A 23,065-nucleotide genomic window follows, 5' to 3' on the forward strand; every position below is an offset into this window, starting at 1 on the left:
ATGTATGTGGACATAGTGCTGGTGATGGAGGTGAGAAATCTACAGTTTGATCCACAGGTAGCAGAAAGAGACTGTACACCATACTGGTTGTAGCTTGAACATAAATGACTTCAAAGCCGACTTTGTCACACACACAGTAACACACTTCCTCAGACACTGTCATACCTACTCCAATAAGGCTACATTTCCTACTAGTGCCACTCCTTGTAGAAAAGCATGTAGGGTTCATATTCTTACCCCCATACTCAAAGTCCTGCTCTCCATAGGCTTGTAGCTGGAACACAATACCACATGCATTGTTTTATTGGAAAGATTTTATTCTTTTCAATTTTTTTTCTTGTTCACTTTACATCCAGTTCACTGATCCCACCCAGACAACCTTCATAAAATTCTTACTCCATTGGCCTTCCCTTCTCCTCTGACAGTGTGGAGCCACCTTTGTATCCATCCTCCCTGCCTTGACACTTCAGTACTCTTTGCAGCTAGGTGCTTCCTCTCACACTGAGGCCAGACAAAGTAAGTGTCTTCCCAACTTCCTGAGACCTGCTGAGCCTGAACCACACAGATAAGTTTCTCTTTCCCTTCCTATAATCCTTGCTTTGCCACACCTGCCTTGCCAGCCATGCTGACTGCAGCTTCAGTGTGACAAAAAAAAAGACTTGAGGGAAGTTCTAGTGGCTCTGGAACCTTCTCCTCTGTCAGGCAGAGTGTGCAGCAGAAGCCTGGATATTTGTGGAGATGTGCCTCTTGGGCCTCTGGGATTCTGCAGGGATATGGGATTTGGTTTCATTCTTTTTGTTGTTTTGTTTAATTTTCTAGCTATTGCATGGCCCTCCATAATGGTAGTCACAGAAGCCAGGGTGATTCAAACCTTTGAACATTCTTTAGAAGAAGCCATCAGGAATAATTCCCTGAATGGCATGGAAACTGTGTTCTTTGTGAGGCTTGTAATGCATATGTAGAATGTAAAGGCAGAAGATCAGCCATAGGTCTTGTTAGGCTGATGCTACAGATAAATATGCAGGGTCAGCTTGGTGCAGGGAGAGTCATAGGCTGATGTGCAGAAAAATAGAAGAAGTTAAGCAATTGCTGAAGAAAATTCAGACAGATTGGCCAAGAGAACTGGCAGTAGGTTCAACCACATTCTAAGAATAAGCTTGAAACTGTCTGCATGAGGTGATCACCAGTCTGGTAGGTCACCAGGGCATTGTATTTTTTCCTTGGAAGTTATGATTTTGTAATGATGATTAGTTCTGTTATGATGTAAAGAAAAAAGAATTGAAGAAGTGTCTAGCTTGGCATCTTGTCAAAAGTATAGTTCCTGCTTTGACTGTATAAAAAGTTTGCTATGAGTTAGTAAAAATTGCTGCAGCATTGAAACCTCTCTGGTGTTCGTGTTGTCTGTCACGCCGAATCCGTTCCCCACCTGAATATCTTCCCATTCCCTGGTTCGGTGCCGGGACACTCCACGGGTGGTCCGCAGCATTGCTTGCTTCATCTTCTGGAGTAAGCATACCAGCGATGAGCAGCCTGCTATCCCAGCAGCCTCCATTCCTGAGCACCTGGTATCCTAGGGAGACAACCATTCTCCTGCCACTTCTCCAACCTTCATCAGATCTTCTGATTAAAGTAGAGGTCATCTAGCCCTACCCAATAGTCCACTAATGTTTAAACCAAGCCTGCAAACTCACTTCAGGGCCTCTCCATCTTTGTAGATTGTAGGCCCCTGCATGCTGGACTTCTGAAAAAATAAATCACTTTGTGTTTAAGTAATATGTGAGTCTGAGGTGTCATTCGAAGGCTAATCATGGACCCTTACACTCTTAACTGTAATCCCTTATAAAGTGAAAGTCAAGTGACAGATCAAATGCTTCTAACATATAATGGCACAGGATATATCCTGCTGCTCTACAATACAGGGAGAAGAACATAATGCAGAAAAATTCCAAACATATAAAACATACAAACGAAAAACCTAAAACAACAGGTGGGCAAACTCTAAACTCTGCATCTCCATGTCTAATGTTTTTCAGATCACCAACACTTCAGCTTTGGTGAGTACAACACACTTCTTTCTTTTGAGCTAATTCAAGAGTACATTAGTAACTTTCCTTAGCAATTGTCCCACAGTCCTGACATCTCTAGTATTCTGGGGTGTCTAAGGACATCCAGGTTTAACTTTTACAACTTTAATCAGGGTCTTCTTTAGGCCTTCATGCAGGGACAACCCTGACATATTCCTTGTGTCAGTGGCTTTTCTTAGTCACAGAGAGATTTGCATCCTTGATTCTAAAGACAGCCATATGTCTAAAGCAGGACTGCTTGATGCGTCTGGAACATGGGCCCCTTGACTAGTAACATCTTCCTTAGGTTTCAATTTTTCCATAATTTTCCTCACTCTCTGAGCTTGTTTGTCCCATAACTTGTTCTATAAACTGTCCTTGAACTCAGAGATCTGCATGACTCTGACTTATGAGTGCTGAAGTTGCTCAAAAATGTATACTGCCATGCCTGGACCTAAGCTCTTCTTCACCTGGAGCTTGCTTTCTAGATCAGGCAGGCCTTGAATTCACAGATGTGCTTGCCTCTGTCTCTTCCATTCTGGGATTGAAAGCACATAGCAACATACATGGACCTAAGCTTTATTTTCCTTCTTTTCAAAAGATAGAAGAATAATTGGGTGGATTCTTGCCCTGAGATCACCACTCCTTCAATTCCATTTAATATCTTTAATCAGGTTATCTCCTGGAACACAGGAATGAGCTCCATTTTATTTCCTGGCATCCCTTTAATCCTTGAATCATACATTTTGTACTTTCCGTGTCAAATTTTGTCTGTTTCATCAAAGTATTATTCCTAAGAGAGAACTACAGGATAGAGTTTATATTGAGCTGTTTTGTGATTCCCATGCCAGTGCAATTTATCTAAGTCTCTGCACCGTATGCCACATGCAGTCACTTTGGACCAGAGCAAAAGTCAGCCACTTTCTTTGCTAAAGTATGACAAGGATGATGTCTAGATACCATGCTAAATTAAGGCCAATTAAGCAGAGCTTAAAACATTCCAGGGCTTTCCTAACCCAAAATCTCCAAATCCAAATTGCTTGAAACAAAAGCATAGTGAGACCTACCACAACAATATCCCAGTCTCTGTTATCAATTTCTGTTTTAGGGATTTATTGCTGGGAAGACACACCATGACCATCGCAACACTTATAAAAGGAAGCATTTTATTGGATCTAGCTTAGATTTTCAGAGGTTTAGTCCATTATCACCATCATGGAAATCATGACAGCATGTAGGCAGTCATGCTGCTGGAGCCCATAATTCTACATATTGATCTGAAGGCAGCAGAAGGAGACTGTTGCCACAGTGGGCATAGCTTGATCATATGTGACCTCAAAGTCTAACTCCACAGTGACACCCTTCCTCTAATAAGGCCACACCTACTTTAAACAAGGCCAGAATCTCAGAAGTACAACTTCCTATAAACAAACATTCAAACACACAAATCTATGGAGGCTATACCTATTCAAACCACAATAAAGTGTATATTATTTGACATTCCATGCTTCTTCGTGTCCCAGTTATGCACCTGGCATTTCATTTTGAACCAGGGAGGAGGTGAAGAGTCCTTCTCTATGCTCAGAATCCTGTTCTGGTGTTGGGAGCCTACTCCTAGCAGAAATTGGCTATCATCTTTGCAGCTATCTCAAGCCATATACCCTGACAAGAGACTTGTTTTTAACAGCCCACAACAGCTAAGCACACTCTGATAAACATCTTATTTTTCTCATGTATCTTGTTTTGCTGTTCAGTGCCCCCAGCTGCTAGACACACGTGGTGTCCACGCTGCAAGGCACATGACATAGTGCCTTGACCTGTGCTTGTCCACAAGGGTAAGGCACATGGTAAAGCATATAAGCACCCAGTATTTCCTTTCAGTGAAAGAAACTTTATCAGACTCTGTCTTGTCTCCATTCTTTGTGTCTCTTGCCCTTCCATGTCCACTCTCTCTCTCTTGCTAGACCCTGTTGACTAACCAGAACGGTTGGTACAGAGTGGCCTCAAATGTGGGGCAGAACACATCATTACATAGTTTGGCCTCAATGGAATGCTCCAGTAAGCAGGATACCGTGAAGGACACCATGGGAATTGGAAGTGTGCATCCTCACTCCTGTGTTGGAGAACCTGTTGACTGATGAAGCTGGCTTGGTAGTAGCGCTCAATGCAAAGCAGCAAGAACAAGAGACCCAGTGAGGGGCATTACTGGAAGAAGGGTCTGTGGAAAGTTCAGAAGTGAAACAAAGGTGATCGATGTGAGAACCTGCCACATCGAGGCCAGTAGGCCATAGTAACGAAATGGGGCAAGAAATAAGTAGCAGGAACAGATGAAAAAAGCTTTAAAGATGCAAAGAGTAAATTACAGGCTGCTATGAGTCAAGAGAGCCAAACAGATAAATAGATAATTAGAAGGTTGCTCTAGGCAGAGTACTATACAGAAAGATGGTGTTAATCAGTTGAATTAGTTTGATTTAACTTTCAAAATGGGTGTGATTCTGAGTTGTGTAGTTATATTTTCCCTCTGGATAAGTCAGTGTAAAGGCTTTTCTGGTTACTGGCTCAAGGATAGGCAGATTTTGGAAAAAAAGGTTTTTCTATGTATTTTCCTAGAGGTCATTAAGGTAGTGGTTATATCTTCCAGAATGATATGGATCAGACATGACAGAGGTAGGCCTCTGAAAGACTAGATTCCAGAAAATCAAAATAATTATCTTGATACTGAAGTTTGTTTTGAGATTTGTGTATTACAAAATACACAGCCTTGGTGAATGAATCTTCTTGTCTCCTGCATGTCCACCGATGTCCTGTACTTCCAGCTAGATGCAGTTAAGACAGACATCAGAGGCTTACCAATTTACCCTTCTCCTCATCCGTCTTCTAATATCTCAATGCCCATATTCAGCTAGAAGAAGTTAATGAAGAGTCGGCACCCCAATTCCCTGGACTTGGGGACTGAGGTGGTTAATATTAGGCTATCTTTCTAGGGAAAAGTAATGATTTTATTGGGACAGGGAGGAAGAGCTAAAATTGATTACACTGCCATAATCTTTTGGTAGAAATCTGTATAATTGTTACTAAGCTGATGCAAATTCAAGGATTTCATTGGTATAATTTCTTCTATTTCAAAATTTGTGGGTACAAGGCTTAGACTTTTAACTTCTCCAACAGGGGTAATTGTGTGCTACCCTTGAAAAAGAATGTTACTTTTATACCAACCATTCAGGCATTGTTAAGTCTCTGGTCTCTCGGATTCATGCTGTTCAACAAACTGATGGCTTTTGTATGACAACAGATAGATGCTATTCAAATGAAACTCATACAGGTCCATTATTACAGGCTGGAAGTAGGGGACTCTAAAACCTCTTTCATCAAGACTGATGAGGATTAACCCCTAACTTACACACTAAGCCCGATAGTCAATGATGGGTAAGAGAACACCTCAAACCCTCAAGACTGGGAGGCCTCACCATCCTAAAACAGGAGCTCAACCAATGGCTGTTGAGTATCCAAAGACAGGAAAGGGAGGCTGGGGTCCTTTGTTCCAACCTAAGGCAGGCATGGTTTCCGTAAGTTTTCCCAGCCTTCCCTTTTGAAAAAAATTTAAAAAGGGGGACCTGTTGGGAGCCAACTCCTGGCAGAAAGTGGCTATCATCTTTGCAGCTATCTCAAGCCATATACCCTGACAAGAGACTTGTTTTCAACAGCTCACAACAGCTAAGCACACTCTGATAAACATCTTGTTTTTCTTATATATCTTGTTTTGCTGTTTAGTGCCCCCAGCTGCTAGGCACATGTGGTATCCACACTGCAAGGCACATGACATAGTGCCTTCAGCTGTGCTTGTCCACAAGGGCAAGGCACGTGGCAAAGCATATAAATACCCAGGATTTCCTTTCAATAAGAGAGAGACTTGATCAGACTCTCTGCCTTGTCTCCATTTTTCCTGTCTATTGCCCCTCCATCCTCTCTCTCTCTCTTGCTAGTCTCTGTTGACTGACAAGAACAGGCAGTTACATAGTGGCTCCTCAATGTTAGAGCTCCAGTAAGCAGGATACAGTGAAGGACACCACAGGAATTGGAAGCATCCTCAGTTCTGTGCTAGAGAACCTGTTAACTGTCAGAGCAGGCCTGTACACTCAGTCCTGTTCTGTTATTGATCTGCTGAATATCTGTTTTACATAATTATTTTCCTGACTATTGTAGCTCAGACCCTGAAGCCAAGTGGAGGGTGTTTTAGCCTTTGAACAGTTTACTGACATAAGTGTAAAGGACAATTATTCTCCTCCCTCCTCCCAGTCTGTGCATCTATGTCCAAAATAAATGAATGGGAACAACTTTCCTTTACTGCTTTTAGCATAAAATTTCAGTCACAAAAAAATTTCTGCTCCAGAATGAATCCCAGCAGTGTTCATGGTGCAGACAGACAGCAGAGAAGCCTTGGCATAGGGAAGGAAGCCAAGACAAATTCTGCTGTGTATGAGTGAAGGCATTTATATATGATAATATATGATTATTGTTCTCATACAATTTCACAGACATTTTTCTCTCCAGTTTAAATGGTAGCATTCATAGGCAACAATCTTATAGGTGAAATCATCCCAGATAGGATTTCATTTTGGATACTAATCAGATATTAAGCAAAAAGGCATGTCCTGAGACAGAGGACTCTTGGTAGCAGAGTGGTGATGAATTCCTGAGGACTCAGATGGAAGTATTGGAGTAGGTGCAAAGTAGATCTGTAGAGAGGGTGGCAGAGAATGGGTCTGGGCAGCCTCATCTCTACAAACATTGCTCTCAGAGTAGAAAGATAACCCTGAGAATTCACCTGGAAAGTCTTGTTCACCCCTTGGACATGACAAGACCTTTCCGGAAGACTTGACATTCCTCCTATGAATCCAGACTGTGTAACCCACTGTCTAATAAGTAGAGAGAACAAGCCCCACTCATTGTATCTCACACTTGCTGTGTTCCTGTGACATCACTTCTATGCATGCATCCTAAGAGCACCATTTTTATCTTTAGTTCATTCTTCTCACAGTTACTCTTGATGTGCCAGCAGTTCATTACATCATGGCTAGAGTAATCTAGCAAACACTGTTTGTTTAAGATTAAAAACACCTCAGGGGCTAACTGCTTAAGATCAACTTTGCTCTTTCGTCCTCTCCTCTGGTCACTGAAATTGAAAGGACAATTTGCAGCATTATATAGAAACTCAAAAAATCTGGGATAGCTAAAAAACAATTCTGAATATAATCATAACTATAATCATAACTGTTGAGCTAAGAATGCCACCAAATCAGGCAGAACTCTACAAGGATGTGTCCAGACTCCCTAAAGAAAATCTCCCATGGTGCCCGTTCTTTACTTTTTTCTTGTTTTTGTAAATGATTCCTGTGCTTGCTGCTGGTAAGAAATATCTCTAAGCTCTTCTGTCTTGTCTGTTATGATGGCTATTCTTGGTAGACAAATTTACTACAAATTAACTAAAACCCAAAGAGTTTCATATACCTGTGAGAGATTTTTCTCAATTAAAACTTATAAAGTAGAAAGACCCTTCTAGATCTTTTGAGGTGATAAGATCCACCTTTAATCTGGGTCACACCTTCTGGTGGCAGCCCACATAAATAGAGAACATTGAAAAAAGAAATACTTTCTCTCACTCTCTCTGTCTCTCTTTCTCTGTCCTATCTCTCTAGCAAGTTCATTCCTTACTGGCATTAGAGCCTACTACTTTGAAAATGTGGTATATAATGAAGCCCAGCTTAAACACCTAGCCTCATGAAATGAATTACTGGATTCTTCATACTTAATTGGTAGAGAGAACTTGTTGGTGTAGCTGGACCACAGTCTGTGACCCATTCTAATAAACCCCCTTTCTACTTACATAGAGGGAAAGAGAAATTCATTTTATCAGTTCTGTTTATCTAGAGAACCTTGACTAATCCAGCTGTGTTGTCTCACCTTAACTCAGAAAACTGCTAAGAGTAGTGCCCATAAACAGAGTTCTTCCTCCAACCATTTCTTTCTAATTATTCAAATTCCGTGAAGACTACACTTATTATTAGTGTTAATTTGTCAAGACATAAACCTGAATTTCAGGAAGAAAAAGCCTACAGGAATGGAGCCCACTATCCAGCCTTCTTGTGGGAGAAACACATTTCATTGTGTTTGTGATCTGGTTTCAGGTTTTCTCTCAGGATTGTCCAATGTACCCTTGCCTACCAGGGAAAACGTAGCTGCAGTTCACCTGACCTCACCGTGAACCCACAGAACAAACGTTTGTTCTCTAAAATCTCTCCTTAACTACTAATATCTTGGCCACCCTTCCACCTGTGAGACAGGAGAAACACTCCACTCCACATTTTGTACTGTGCTGGGTAAACTAGCTACCCTGTGTCCAGGAGGAAAAAGGGAAAGTGCCTACCAAGCAAGTTAAGAGGGAAGTCAAGCTACAGAAAGCCAAGGGTAAGAACTACTGAAGTGGAAATACCTGCAGATCTGGGAAACATCTTGCCCCAGCGTGGAACATAGCTGCAGGAAATATGTTCTGTGCTTTTCCTTAAACTCCAATTACAAAGGAGAGACTCAGGCTTCAGTAACCAATCAGAACTTGAAATCGTAGCGTCACTCATAGGGGAGGCGGGCTTTTCCAGGACAAAGCTCAAGGCTCCGTTCTGAAGCTGGGAAAATCCAAGTGGTTCTTTGTGCTTACCGGGAGCTGTGAGGGGTGCGGGCGAGCTTGAAATGCACGACATGGTGAGCGAGGGGCGGCAGTCTGGGGAGGAATGGGCTGCTGAGCCTCGGGATCCCTTTTGGTAGGCGATCCTTGGGACTGGATGGGAACTAGCGGCCAGATGTGGATTTGTATGAAGTCTTTGTAGACCCTGTAATTCCCTATACCCGAGTGGTGGCCTCTGAATAACTTCGCTCTGTGGGATAAATCTGTGCAGAGCTTGGAGAACATGAGCTGTGTGTAGAAACATCTTTGTAGTCAACATCACCATGCTTTTTGTACACCAGAGGAAGGCAGGTTGCCGATTTAGTTTATCTCTAGAATTTCTGTTCTTCAGACTTAACATTTAGGAGTAAGATCCATTTGGAGTTATTGGTGGATGTTGTAAATGGAATCTTATGTGTTAAGCAGCACTTCTCTATTACGCTGAGATGTAAACGGGTACAATTGATAATGGAAAGGATTTACCAATGCTTAGGAGATGTCACATAAAGTAGAGTTTAGCTAAGGGTGGGCTGCCTCTGAAACACCCCAAAGATGTGTATGCTAATGAGGCCTGTAAGAGATTAGGTGTTACATACACATGTTTGTTCACCAGCGTTGTGTAGACATTTTGGCTCCAACCATAAGGAAGGAGACAACCCTGATTTGAAACAGCCACTAGTCCAATGCCCATATTAAATGACAGGAGTCTAAGAAGCTGCTTAAAGGAGCAGGTAGCGTCATAACCAACATTAAGACCTGATGTGCCATAAAAGTCCCGTTTTCTTCTTAAGCGCTGGTTACTTCCTCTAGATACTCTTACATAGATGCGACCAGTTGTCCTTTTGTCAGAGAGCCAGACAGCAGGGCAGTCCTCACTGTTGTAGCATCAGGATCTCGGCCTGCCTGCTGTGAGCCTCTGCTTTGATTAGTTATAAGGGGCAGTGACATCATTACTTCCTTCTTATCTGCTACACACAGCACTGACCTGAGCTGGAGAGCTGACATGAGCTAGCTGCTCCTCAAGTGAACATCAACTCTACTCTGGCCTCTTCTAATTTCCTACTGACATGCTCTCTACAACTCCCCACCCCAGCTTTTATCCTTTCCCCCTTATACTTTTTCAATCTTTCTCATAGTCTGGCACATTCATTTCTGGATCCTGTCACTGAAGAATGACTTGCTGTTCCAGGACACTGGTGTATTTAATAATTAGTCCTAGGAATACTTTGTTGTCTAAATCTCCCTTCTTCCCAAGTGGTTAGACTTGGAATCTCCTGTCCCTATTTGAATTGTTCAAGGAGTAACCTGGTGTCTGAAGCATATATAGGATGGAAAATCTGTTCTAGGCTGGCTCCTCTTTGAGCACTAGCCAGTGCTGGATGCATGCTATTCTTCAAGAATTTTTCTTCATTAATATCTTAGGCTCATCAAGTTATTTCTCTCTGGGCAGACATATTAATTCTGGAAGAGCTGTACCACCTGGGGAAAATGGTTCTTAGAGTCTGTCTGTTACATTGTTTCAGGTAGGCTTGACCCTAGATATAGACTAATCTGTATGTTTACAGGGTACATAGCTTGCTGTCTCCTTGACTAAAATTAAAATTCTAAAATTCTTAAATTAAGGGGTTGTATCATCATAGAGTTTTAGAATTCCCAATTTGAGTCACTTAGACCACAAGAAACATTTAAGCACTAGGAAAAGGATTTGTGTATGCAGCATGGCCTCTGCTTTAAGACCAGAATAGAAGGAATAGTTTACTGTGTACAGAGGAGGGGGAAGTGGAGAAGGCAATAGGTAGATCACAGACTCAAGTTTAAGACAGTCAGCTGCAGAGGCCTCCATTATGAAGAAGGACCTGATTCAAGTAGTCGGGTGGTTTTGTAATTTCTCGACATATTTTGATTAATGCCTTGTGAATGATGATAGGCCATATTGGTAGGTGTAGCATTTGGGAGGATAGCTTAAGCCAATGAATATTGAATTTCCAATTAGGGAACTTTCCTATGCAGATATATGCAATCCTGGTTGAAACAATTAAGTCAGCTCAGAGGTTTGAGACACAGGCCACTCACTGTTTGTAGCTGTGTGTCAGGTTATAGACCCCAGCAGCTAATATTGTATACAGGGCCAAGGTCAATTGGTGATTCTCCCTGCCTCACCCTCGCGTCCATAACTTTATTTGGTCTTAAAAAAAAAATTAGAGCAGTTCCCCACACTTGCCAGTGATCTTTCTGTCTACATAGGCTGTGATTTAGGAAATATAGTAGAAAGAATTAAGGAATATTAGAGCTTTGAGAGGGCCCTTGGAGATCATTTAATGCCTCATTTTGTATATGAGAAACCTCAAACTCAGAGAAGTTCTTGGACTTTACCCACTTCAATATCCACTTCTTCTAACAGAATTGCTTACTGTTGACTCTGCTATCCTGCCTTAACTCTGGGAACCTGTGAGCTACCAGCCCCCTCCCAGAGAATATTGAATCTGCGGATGAAATACATAGACACAAATTTTGCTCAATTTCAACTTGACTTATTGGTTCAATTGCTGGGCATCATTAATCTTCAGAGACAAGCGTGCCCTCCCCAATACTCTTAGCTCAATACCCTAAATCTGTCCTCAACTTGGGTTGCTCAGTTACCTTCAGTCCCAGCTCAACACTTCCAACGGAGACCTGCCAGAGATCTCACATAGTTGGTTGGCTTTTCTACCTCCAAAGCATGACAAAAACTCTCTTTCTCCCCATTTTGAGTCTGCTCGCTTGCCTGCAGGAACCCAAAAGTCCTGCCTATTCCACTTAGCTCAGTGTCTGCTAGCATCTTTACTGATGGATCAAAAACCAATGGGAAGCAGGACCTTAGCAGCATCAGAACCAACCCAACAGCTTAGTGGTGTTGTTTGTTTGTTTGTTTGTTTGTTTGTTTGTTTTTCGAGACAGGATTTCTCTGTGTAGCCCTAGCTGTCCTGGAACTCACTCTGTAGAGCAGGCTGGCCTCAATCTCAGAGATCCGAATGACTCTCTCCCAAGTGCTGGGATTAAAGGCGTTCACCACCACTGCCAGGCTCAGCTTAGTGTTTTTTCATTTCTCTAGTTAAACAAGCAATTTTCCATTGAAACAATGAAATCTACAGAGAGAAATGCCTCAGACATTCCAGATTCTCTGCCCCTGCTCCTTAATCTACAAAGACCCAGGGATGTTGCTCTGTTCGTTTATCAATTTATGTTTAATTTTTCATTAATGACTTTACTTCCTCATCAGACCTTCCACTCGCTACTCTCCTTCCAGTTCCTCCCTCTCATCTTTCCTTTTTCTATGCACCTCTCTCTTACTCCTCAGGGAAGGGGGAAACCCCTATGGATATCACCCGAACTTGGCAAATCAAGTTGTAGTAGTTGGCTTTAGGTCTCAGCATCTATTTTCTTCATCTGGTTAGTGAAGCCACTCAGATGATTGGTATACTAGCCTCCCTTCTGCAAGTATAGCAGAATAATAATACTAATGTCAAGGGTGGGCTCTGTCATGGCATGGGACTCAAGTTGGGCCAGTAATTTGTTGTCCATTCCCTCACTTTCTGTCCCCTCTTTATCTCTGCACTTCTTTTGACAAGAAAAAAATGTGGGTCAATGGTTTTTGTCAAGGTTGGTATACCCATCCTTCCATTGGAAATCTTTTCTTTTTATAGGAGTTGACCATTTCATGTTCTGTATCCCCTCTCACTAGGCATCTTAGCTTTGGTCACCTTGTTTGTTTCTATGACAGTACCATGTGGATTTTATTACTATTGTTCAGTAATACAGATTTAGATCAGATATGGTGATACCTTTAGAGGTTCTTTTATCATAAAGGATTGTTTTAGCTATCCTGGGTATGTTTTTTTATTTGAAATTCAGCATTGTTCTTGCAAGATCTGTAAAGAATCATCTTGCAATTTTGATGGGAATTGCATTGATATATAGATTGCTTTTGGTGTGATAGCCATTTTTGGTATGTTAATCCTACCAGTTTAAGAGTATAGGAAAATTTACCATCTTCTGAGATGGTCTTCAGTTTTTTTTCTTCAAAGACTTGAAGTTCTTGTCCTGAAGACTTGCTTGGTTAGAGTTTCACCAAGTTATTTTATGTTATTTATTGATATTGTGAAATGTATTATTTCCCTAATTTTCTTCTTTAGCTTCTTGATCATTTGTACAAAGAAGGCTACTGTGTTTTTGAGTTAATTTTGTATCCCGCCTCTTAACTGATGTTGGTTATCACATGTAGGAGTTCCTTGGTAAGATTTTGGGGCTCCTTATGTATACTATCATACTGTCTGAAAATAGAGATATTTTGACATCTTTCTTTCAACTTGTATCCCTTTGATCTCTTTTAGTATTCTTATTGTTCTAGCCAGACTTCAAATACTATATTGAATAGACATGGAGAGAGTGGGCAGCTTTGTCAAATTTAAAGAAATCTTTCCCACAAATCAAGCCCTACAGGGGATACTCCAAGTAAAACTGCAACAAAGGAGGTTAAGAAAACCTAAGAAAACACAGGAAAAAATTAACTTCACCCCAGCAAAATCAAGAGAAACCACACCCAACATCTCTGCCACTCTCCCTCCCCCCTCTCTCTGTTTCTCCCCCCTCTCTCTTTCTCTCTCTCTCTCTCTCTCTCTCTCTCTCTCTCTCTCTCTCTCTCTTTCACACACACACACGCACACACAACCATGTGCTTTAATAGTGGGAGAGTTCAACATCTCTCTCACCAATGGACAAGTCATCCATACAGAAACTAAATTAAATAAAGAAATAATGAAACTAACAGAGATTAGAAATTAACTGGACCTAATAGATGTCTATAGAACCTTTCTTCTAAACACAAGAGAATGTTCCTTCTTCTTTGCACCTCATGGAACCATCTCCAAAATTAACCATATACTTGGCCACAAAGCCAGTCTCAATAGATACAAGAAAACTGAAATAATCCCCATGCATCTTTCAGACCACCATGGAACAAAGGTAGACTTCAACAACAACTGAAACAATAGAAAGCCTACACACTTAATGGAAACAGAAAACCTGTCTATTCATTGATCCCTAGGCTAAGGAAGAAATAAAGAAAGAATAAGACTATCTAGAATTCATTGACAATGAAGGCAGAACATACTCAAATGTATGGGACACACTGGGAGCCCAGCTAAGAGGAAGGTTTGTAGCACTATGTGTCTTCATAAAGAATTTGGAGAGATTCCATACTAGCAACTTAACAACATATCTGAAAGTTCTAGAAAACAGAAGAAAGAGAAAGTACACCCAATATGCATAGAGGGCAGGGAATAATTAAACTCAAGACTGAATTCAATAAATTAGAAACAGAAAAATACAAAGAATCAAGGAAACCAAAAATTGGTTCTTTGAGAAAAATCAACAAGGTAGACAAACCTTTAGTCAAACTTATTAAAAGTCAGAGAGACACTATCCAAACTACAAAAGTCAGAAATGAAAAGGGGGACACAACAACAGGCACCGAGGGAATACAAAGACTTATTAGTTCTTACTTCAAAAGCGTATACTGTATTAAATTGGAAAATCTAAATGGAATGAATGCTTTTCTTCCTAGATACCACTTATCAAAGCTAAGTCACAATGAGGTAAACAATTTAAGGAGATTCATAAACCTAAGGAAATCTAAGCAGTCATTAAAAGTCTTCCACCAAAACCAAAAAGCCCAGGACCAAATGGTTTTAGCACAGAATTCTACCTGACCTTGAAAGAAGAAGGAATACTAATAGTTTTCAAATCATTCCGCAAAATAGAAACAGAAGGATCATTGCCCAACATCCTATGAGACCACGATCAATCAGTATTGTTCCCTCTACTCTTTTTCAAAGTCCTTTTCAGTTACTTTTACCTTTAAAAAAGTCCATTATGTGTATCATCTTTTAAATTTCATTTTCTTGAAATATATCACTTTTGTCATCTTATCTGTTTCTACTCTCCAATGTTTCCTGGTCAATAAGAATTTATTGTGTGTTTCTCAAGTGCTATTGGTTTGTATTTTTGTTTAGAACAATGTCTCCTATAGCTCAGACTTGCCTCACACTATGTAATTGCAAATTGCTTTGAACACCTAGTCCTTCCTCTGCTGCCCAGTGCTTGAAAGACAGTCCTGCAACTCCTTCCAAGCCAGTTAGGGAGAAGGAAAAAGAGATCTGTGAAGCATTGTTCTCTGCCCTCCCTGGCTTTTATTAGGAAATTATAAATGAATTTGTGTAAGAATTGTGTTCACTGGCCAACTTTGGGACTGGTGTAGTCACAGTACAGAACAGGAAGGCAGGAAGGAGGGTGGGAGCTTTCCTGCTTTGGCAGCAGTTGGGATTACCAATGAGTACTTGGGTAATCACTTTTAGATGATCAGTAAAAGTCCTGAAGGCCATTTCTTGGGTCCACAGACCAGGAACTCAAGAATCTAAAGAACTAACAGAATGTAGTTCTAGAAATCAAATTACTGTAGTTATATTAGTTAAGCCAACAAACAGAAGATGTGAACAAACTGATATGGCCATGTCTGACAGGAGTGTTGCTTTTCCTGGCTGCAAATGGAGAGCCTGAGAGAAAAGGTGTGAGTAATCCTTGCTGTGGTCTTCTACAGACTACTTTTCCCTGGTGCACATGGGGCCGTAAAGCCGGTTTCAACTTTAAAAAAATAATTTTTGCTATTCTAATTACATCATTTCCAAATTCTTTTTCCTTTCTCTGATATATTCCTCTATGTGTTGAGTTTCATCTCCTCTCTTTGGTTTAATTGTTGTTACTGTTGAAATTTGACCTGTGTTTGGCTGTAGGACTTCTCAACTGTGAGACACAGAAATGGTTCCACTGGGCATTGAGTTTGTAATGGACCATACACAAAAGAGACCTCTTGTCTTGGAAGAGGAACAGGAAGTGCTTTGTGAGACTGGAAGAGTTTCTACTAAAATACCAATTTTCCAGACTAGGGCCCTGTCTGCCCTTATAATTGAAGGGCAGAGCTAGGAAGGTCTGTGCTGCCTGATTAACTTGACTTCTGCTCACCCAGAAGGATCTACTGCTCTCCTGAGGCCCACCTGGGTAGCCCAGGCTAATGAGCAACTCTGGGAAGGGCTAGCAGTCAGAAGCACCAGTGGAAGGTAGTTTGTGAGCTCCTTTCAGGATTCTCCTTTGGTGCTGCTATATCAGCTGTGAAGACTACAGCCATACCATGTAGAGTGTGGGGACCACTGTCCCCAGATAAGGAGGAGCAAGCCAGCTGAGCTGTCAGAGCTGTGGGACTGGGATGAACTGTGAACTAGACTGTGGTTCTGTTGGTCCATAGAGCAACCTGAGCAGTGGTCCTTGACCTCCACATCTTCCTTACTGTGCATTCCTTGGGGAAAGACAGGCTCTGCAGCCACAGCTCTGGGATGCTGTGCTCCTTGTAACACACAAGCATTGATTTTGGTGTCGTGGGAATACAGATTTGAAAACTGAAAGTGCAGTTTGTAGAAGTTCTGAGTGTTGCATTCCACTTTCCTTACAAATAGTTTAGAAATTGGTAGAAGAGATGTGATGAGGGTTATCCTTTAGCAATACTTGATTAGAATCCTAGGGCTGGAGCCATGGCTCAGTGGTTAGAGCAGTTGATGCATTTTCAGAGGACCGTACTTCATTTCCCAGGATTCGTATCATGTGACTCACAACAGGATCAGGTTTACTTTTACCTCCTTTGTTATATAACACACACACACACACACACACACACACACACCATAGATACATCCACATATACACATAAATAAAAAATAAGTAAAAAAGCTTGGGGATGGTGGTGCACACCTTTAATCCCAGTACTCAGAAGATAGAGGCAGGCAGATCTCTGAGTTCAAGTTCATCCTGGTCTACAGAATGAGTTTTAGGGTTACATATAGAACCTTCTCCCCAACCCCCCCCAAAAAAAACAAAATACAAATAATTAAGTAAATTAATAAAATAAAATAAAGTAAAAAAAATCCTTAGTTTCTATGATTCTGGGAAATTCAGTTCCAAGGGAGACAAACAGTTTCTAAGCTGGGAGGTTTCTCAGGTACGCACTGGTTTGAGTGTGTAGATGAGACAGAGTCTACATTTGTGTCATAGTCCATGTGGCAGGAATAGACATTAAACTTTCTTCCATGTCATTTTGGGTGTGGGCTTCAGTGGGTGTGTGTTTACCTGAAACCACAAGGGAACATGAGTGTCTACAGAGGCATAGCAAGCCTTTCTCACAATGTCCATTTCCAGATAGTACTCTAGAGCATGAGACCTTTCTGTTTGGAAGCAATAGCTGTCGCTGAAAGGTCAAAACCATAACAGTTTAGGGGTCACTTTAAGTTAATTTTGTGGGAGGTGTAAAGTCTGTATTTAATTTCTTCCTTTTCTTTTTCTTTATTCTCTCATACAATACATCCTGACCAAAGCCTCCCCTTTCTTTATTCTTTAAGCACTGGGTCCCATTTTCACTCTCCACTGTGTCCACTGCTTCTCCTTCCTTCAGAAAAAAACAGGCCTCCCACTCATATCAACTAAACAAGATATAACAAGATGCAATAAGGCTAGGCAGAAGTCAAGTTAAATTGTGCGTGGAAACCCAATAGGAGAAAAAGGGTTTCATTAACAGGCAAAAGATTCAGAGATCCCTCTTCCCCTGTAAAACTCCAAAGTGAACAAGCAGAGCATGTATGCAGAGGGCCTAGCACAGACCCAAGCAGGCTCCATAATTGTTGGTTCAGTCTCCTTGAGCCCCCATGGGTCATCGTCATCCTTACTGTCTTTTCTGCTGGGTTCTCATGGTATCCTCAACACTTGTAATTCCAACAATTCTTCCTTCTCTTCCTCCCCTAGGTTCCTGGAACTCTGCCTAATGTTTGAATGTGGGTGTGTGCATGTGTTCCCATCAGCTGCTGGAGGAAGCCTCTCTGTTGATTATCAAGATAGGCAGCATCTCTGAATATAGCAGAATATCATAACGAATAATTAAATTGAAAAAAAAATTTGAATCAGTCATGTTTGGTTCAACCTTCGATCTCGGAGCCATCCACCTTCCTGTTCCTGGCCATTCAGGAAGTGTCATGCATGAACTTCCTTTCATGGTGTGTGTCTCAAGTTAGGTCAGGCGTTGATTGGCTAAACCCACAAGCTCTGAGCCACCACTGGCCCAGCACATCTTGCAGGCAGGACAAGTTGTGGGTCGAAGGTTTTGTGGTTTAGTTGGTGTCTCAGTCCCACCATGGGAAGCCTGCCCTAATGAGAGATAATATTTTATTCAGGTTTTTTATCCTCCATCACTACAAGACTGTCTTTGAAATATACCACATTTTCTTTAACCATTCTTCCCACTGAGGGATTTCTAGAATGCTTCTACTTTCTGTGTACTATGAACAAATATTCTATAAATATAATTGATAAAGTGTCCTTGTGTTAAGATAGAACATCTTTTTGGTATATGCCCAAGAGTGGTATAGCTGTGTCTTGAAGTCTTGATTCTCCACTTTCTGAGGTACTACCATATCAGTTTCCACAGTGGAAAGTTTTTCTTCCCAACAGGAATGAGTTAATTTTCTCCTTGTTCTACATCCTTGCTAGTATGAGCTGTCACTTATTCTGTTGATCTTAGCCATTCTGACATTTGTGAGATCAAATCTCATAGTGGAATTGATTTGATTTTCCCTCAAAACTACAGACATTGAAGATTTCTTTAAGTGTTTGTTAGCCATTTGTGATTCCACTATGGAGGATTCTCTGTTTAGAAGCATAGCCTATTTTGTACTAGGATTTTTAAGTTTGTTGAGGTTTAGTATATTGAGTTCTTTATATATTCTTGATACAGGCCTGAGTGAGATGTGCAGTTGGTAAAAATCTTTCCTCATTGTACAGGTCAGTTTTGTCGTATTCAAGTTGTTCTTTGTATTATAAAACCTTTTTAGTATCATTAGATCGAATTCATTAATTGTTGATCTTAGTGCTAGCATGGTTGGTCTTCTGTTTAGGAAGTTGTCTCCTGTGTGAATGTCTTGAAGGATATCCCTTATTCTCTCTTCCATCAGGTTCAGTGTTTCTCCTTTTATGTTAAGATTTATGATACATTTGATTTTGTTTTATACAGGGTGATTAATATGGATGTACTTGTGTACTCCCATAAACATATCCAATTAGTCCAGGTCTATGTGTTGAAGATGCTTTCTTTTGTCAATTGTATCTTTCCAGCTTCTTTATCAAAAATTAAATGTTCATAGCTATGTGGATTTATGTGCAAGTCTTTGCTTTGCTTACATTGATTGATATGTCATTTTAATGCTAATACTATGAAATTTTTATTACTATATTTCTATAATATAACTTGACAACAAGGATGGAGATACCACCAGAACTTCTACTATTGTTCAGGTCTCCTGAGTTTTTTATGATACCATATGATATTAAGGATTGTCCTTTCAAGGTCTGAAAATAATTGTGCTGGAATAGAATGGGAATTGTTTTGAATCTGTAGATTGCTTTGGTAGGATGTCCATTTAACTAAGTTAATTCTACCAATGCCTGAGTGTGGGGACATCTTTCAGTCTTTTGGTATTTTCTTCAAAGTTCTTATCAAACATGTCTTTTATTGGCTTTTGGACAATTGTCTCAATTTTTTTTTTGTGGCTATTGTGAAGCATTTTTTCCTGTAATGTTCTTCTCAGCCCATTTGTCATTTGTATGTAAGAGAGCTATGATTTTTTTGACGTAACTTTGGTATCCAGCCATTTTGCAGAAGGTGTTTATCAACTGGTAGAGTTTTGGTAATGCTTATATGTACTATCATATCATCTCTAAATAATGATATTTGACTACTTTCTTTCTAATTTGTATTCCCTTGGTCTCCTTTAGTTGTCTTATTGCTCTAGCTAGAATTTCCAGTACTATTGGAATAGACATGGACAGAACAGACAACCTTGTTTTTTTTTTTTTAATGATATTTGTAGAGCATCTTTGAATTTCTCTCCATTTAATTTGTTGTTGTCGGTAGGCTTTTTGTAAATTACCTTTATTATGTGTAGGTATGTCCCCTGTATTCGTGGTCTTTAAACACTTTTATTATTATGAAGAGGCACTGGAGTTTGACAAGGGCTTTTTCAGTGTCTAATGAGATGGTCAGGTGATTTCTTTTTCTTTCATTTTATTTATATGATGGAATATATTGACTGATTTTTTTTATGTTGAACCATGTTTGCATTTCTTGGAGGAAGCTGACTTTGTCATTTGTATGTTTTTTTTTAAATGATTCTGAGTATCTTTCCTGTATGCATGGATGCCCATCTCATGTTGTATCCATGATTCTCAACATCATAACAAGATGGCCTTAGAACCTCTGAACTTGAGATTATTGGTTGTTGTATGCTCTCATGTACACACTGAGAACTGAACCCATCTCAGTGACACTTGAAACCATCTCATCTTTAAGACCATGTGCTGTTAATTCCTGTTTCCTTGCTCCTACCCTATGTGGTTTTTAAGGTCTACATATACATTGCTTATGTTTTCATCTGTCCATCTCTAGCTGTTTCAACAGGCATTCTCTTCTAGTAAACTTTTCTTAACCCTACAGTTTAAATGGTGACACTCCGTTTACTAGAAGATGAATACAGAAGTGGAGTGGATGCATAAATCTTTGTAGGATGTTTACTTAGACCTTCAGAGTTTTTGCAAATGCTTTTTGTTAATGTGGTTGTTTTTTATGGGGGGGTGTTGGCAGGTTCTTAATGTTTACTTCAAGCAGTCCTGAAACTCATTACATAGACTAGGCTGGTCTCCAATGAGATTCACATATCTCTGTCTCCTGGGTGGTACAATTAAAGGCATAAGCCAACACACTCAGCTTCCCTATCTCTTTTTGTAGTTAGTCATCATTCAGATCATTTCTCTGATGTGTGTAGTATTGATCTATTTGTCTTTGAATGTATGGCTGTTAATAGGCCTTTCTCCTGCAAGTTTACATCCTATTTAAAGGACCCAGAAATGACAGGGGTGGACCTCCTTTTCAGTTTCCTTCTAAAATGACTTGGTATACATTAGGATTTCTGTGACATGGAGTAAGTGTGGAAATCACCAGAGTTATATGAATGTATTATTAAAGAAGTATGTATTTAATAAATTGTCAGAATTATGCTTTATATTCAACACATATATGGATATTTTAGGATGCACTGACATATGATGATGTCCATATTAACTTCACTCCGGAAGAATGGGCTTTGCTGGATCCTTCCCAGAAGAATCTCTACACAGATGTTATGCTGGAGACCTACAGGAACCTCACTGCTATAGGTAAGACTATGAATTTTAATTCACTTTTTAAAATATTAGGAAAGGTGTTTCTTGGTTATTGAGCTCTTCTTTAATTTTGATTGTGAAAGAGGAACAATGTGATAAATAAATCAGGCTTAGTTCTCAGGTTCATTGAGGAGAGTAACTTAACTTTTCATCAGTTTTCAATTATATATCATACATTTTCTGTTAATATATTTTAGGTTACAAATCAGAAGACAATAATATTGAAGAACATCTTCAAAATTCTAGAATACGTGGAAGGTAAGTTTCATGTTCAAGCTGATACAAATATGCCTCTGAAGAAATTTGAGTGTCCCCTTGAAGTTGAAAACTCAGTATAAGGAAGCATAGCTTTAAGTGTATTGATGATTAGTAAATTCTCACAACACCATGTAGCTCAATGTCAGGTAGTTAAAAAAAGGACAAGGACTTAACATCTATTACATTTTAATTATATCCCCATGGGAACTGCTCTATAGAACTGCCAATTGATTTAGGTTGATACCTCTCAGTTATGGCAAAGGACATATACATAGATTAGATGATAAGAATATGTCTAAAATCTCCTAATAGGCAAACATTCCATAATAAATTCCACATTACTCATATACGTTTAATGATTTACCACAGTTTAGTGAGAAGGGTAATTTATGAGATGCAAAAAAGTTATGGTGGAGAAACCTTTATCCTGATATTACATCTCTGTGATGAACAAACAGTTAAACTGTATGAATGAAATGTGGAAACCTTTTAATTTTTATTCTTCCCATAAATGATACATGTCACATTAGATAAAAGCCACGTGAGCACCTGGAACATGGAAAGTGCCTTTCTCTCTCACAACAATTAAAAGATACACAGTTGTCCCCACTTTGAGTAGACTGTGAAGGTGATACGAGTTTACAATTAATTGTGTATCCAACTTCATTGAGAATATGTAAATATATTCACACTGCAGAAAAGCCCTTTGAGTACAAGGAATATGGACATTCTTCTGTTTTTCCTGGTTTATTTTGCAAATGTAACATGACAATATAGCAAAATGATGAGTACAATCACTGTGTCAATGCTCTGAGTTCTTCCAGTTCTCTTTAGAATTGTGGAAAACCTCACATGAGAAAGAGGTGTCAGAAAGATGAACCATGTACTAAACACTTTAACAACCACAGCTATCTTCCAATATGCAAAAAGGAACCATAATGAAGTAGAAACTTATGAATCCAAACAAGCTATACAACCTTATGATTTGATCTCTTTTTACAATAAACTAGACAAAATTGTAAAATTAAATCATATAGATGAATAGAGTCATCACTATAATCAATGTGGTAGTGTTTACACATGTCAATTGTCTTCACAGGCATAAAGGAAGTCTTGGCAGAGAGACACCCTATGAATATACTCAATGTGATAAAGCCTCTACATTTCACAGTGGTCTTCAAAGGCATGAAAGAATTCCTACTGGAGGGAAACTCTATGAATGTAATGAATGTGGTAAAGCCTTTTCAAAACACAGTCATCTCCAAAAGCATAAAAGAACACATTATGGGAAGAAATCTTATGAAAGTAATGAATGTGGTAAAGCCTTTTCACAACACTGTAGTCTCAAAATTCATAAAAGGACAAATTCTGGAGAGAAACCCTATGAATGTAATGAAAGTGGTAAAGCCTTTTCACAACACAGTCATCTACAAAACCATGAAAGGACACATTCTGGAGAGAAACCCTATGAATGTAATGAATGTGGTAAAGCCTTTTCAAAAAACAGTCATCTCCAAAAGCATAAAAGAACACATTATGGGGAGAAACCCTATGAAAGTAATGAATGTGGTAAAGCCTTTTCACAACAGAGTAGTCTTGGAAAGCATAAAAGAACACATTCTGGAGAGAAACCCTATGAGTGTAGTGAATGTGGTAAAGCCTTTTCACAAAAAATTCATCT

The 23,065-nt window shown here is 39.8% G+C and overlaps 1 pseudogene; it reads left to right on the top strand.

The window, feature by feature from the left end:
• The window catches only part of LOC114634046, a 23,717-nt pseudogene continuing 652 nt past the window's right edge, over positions 1 to 23,065 (top strand).

The sequence above is a fragment of the Grammomys surdaster genome, unplaced genomic scaffold, assembly GCF_004785775.1.
Source record: "Grammomys surdaster isolate TR1022 unplaced genomic scaffold, NIH_TR_1.0 842, whole genome shotgun sequence".
Lineage (NCBI taxonomy): Eukaryota > Metazoa > Chordata > Mammalia > Rodentia > Muridae > Grammomys > Grammomys surdaster.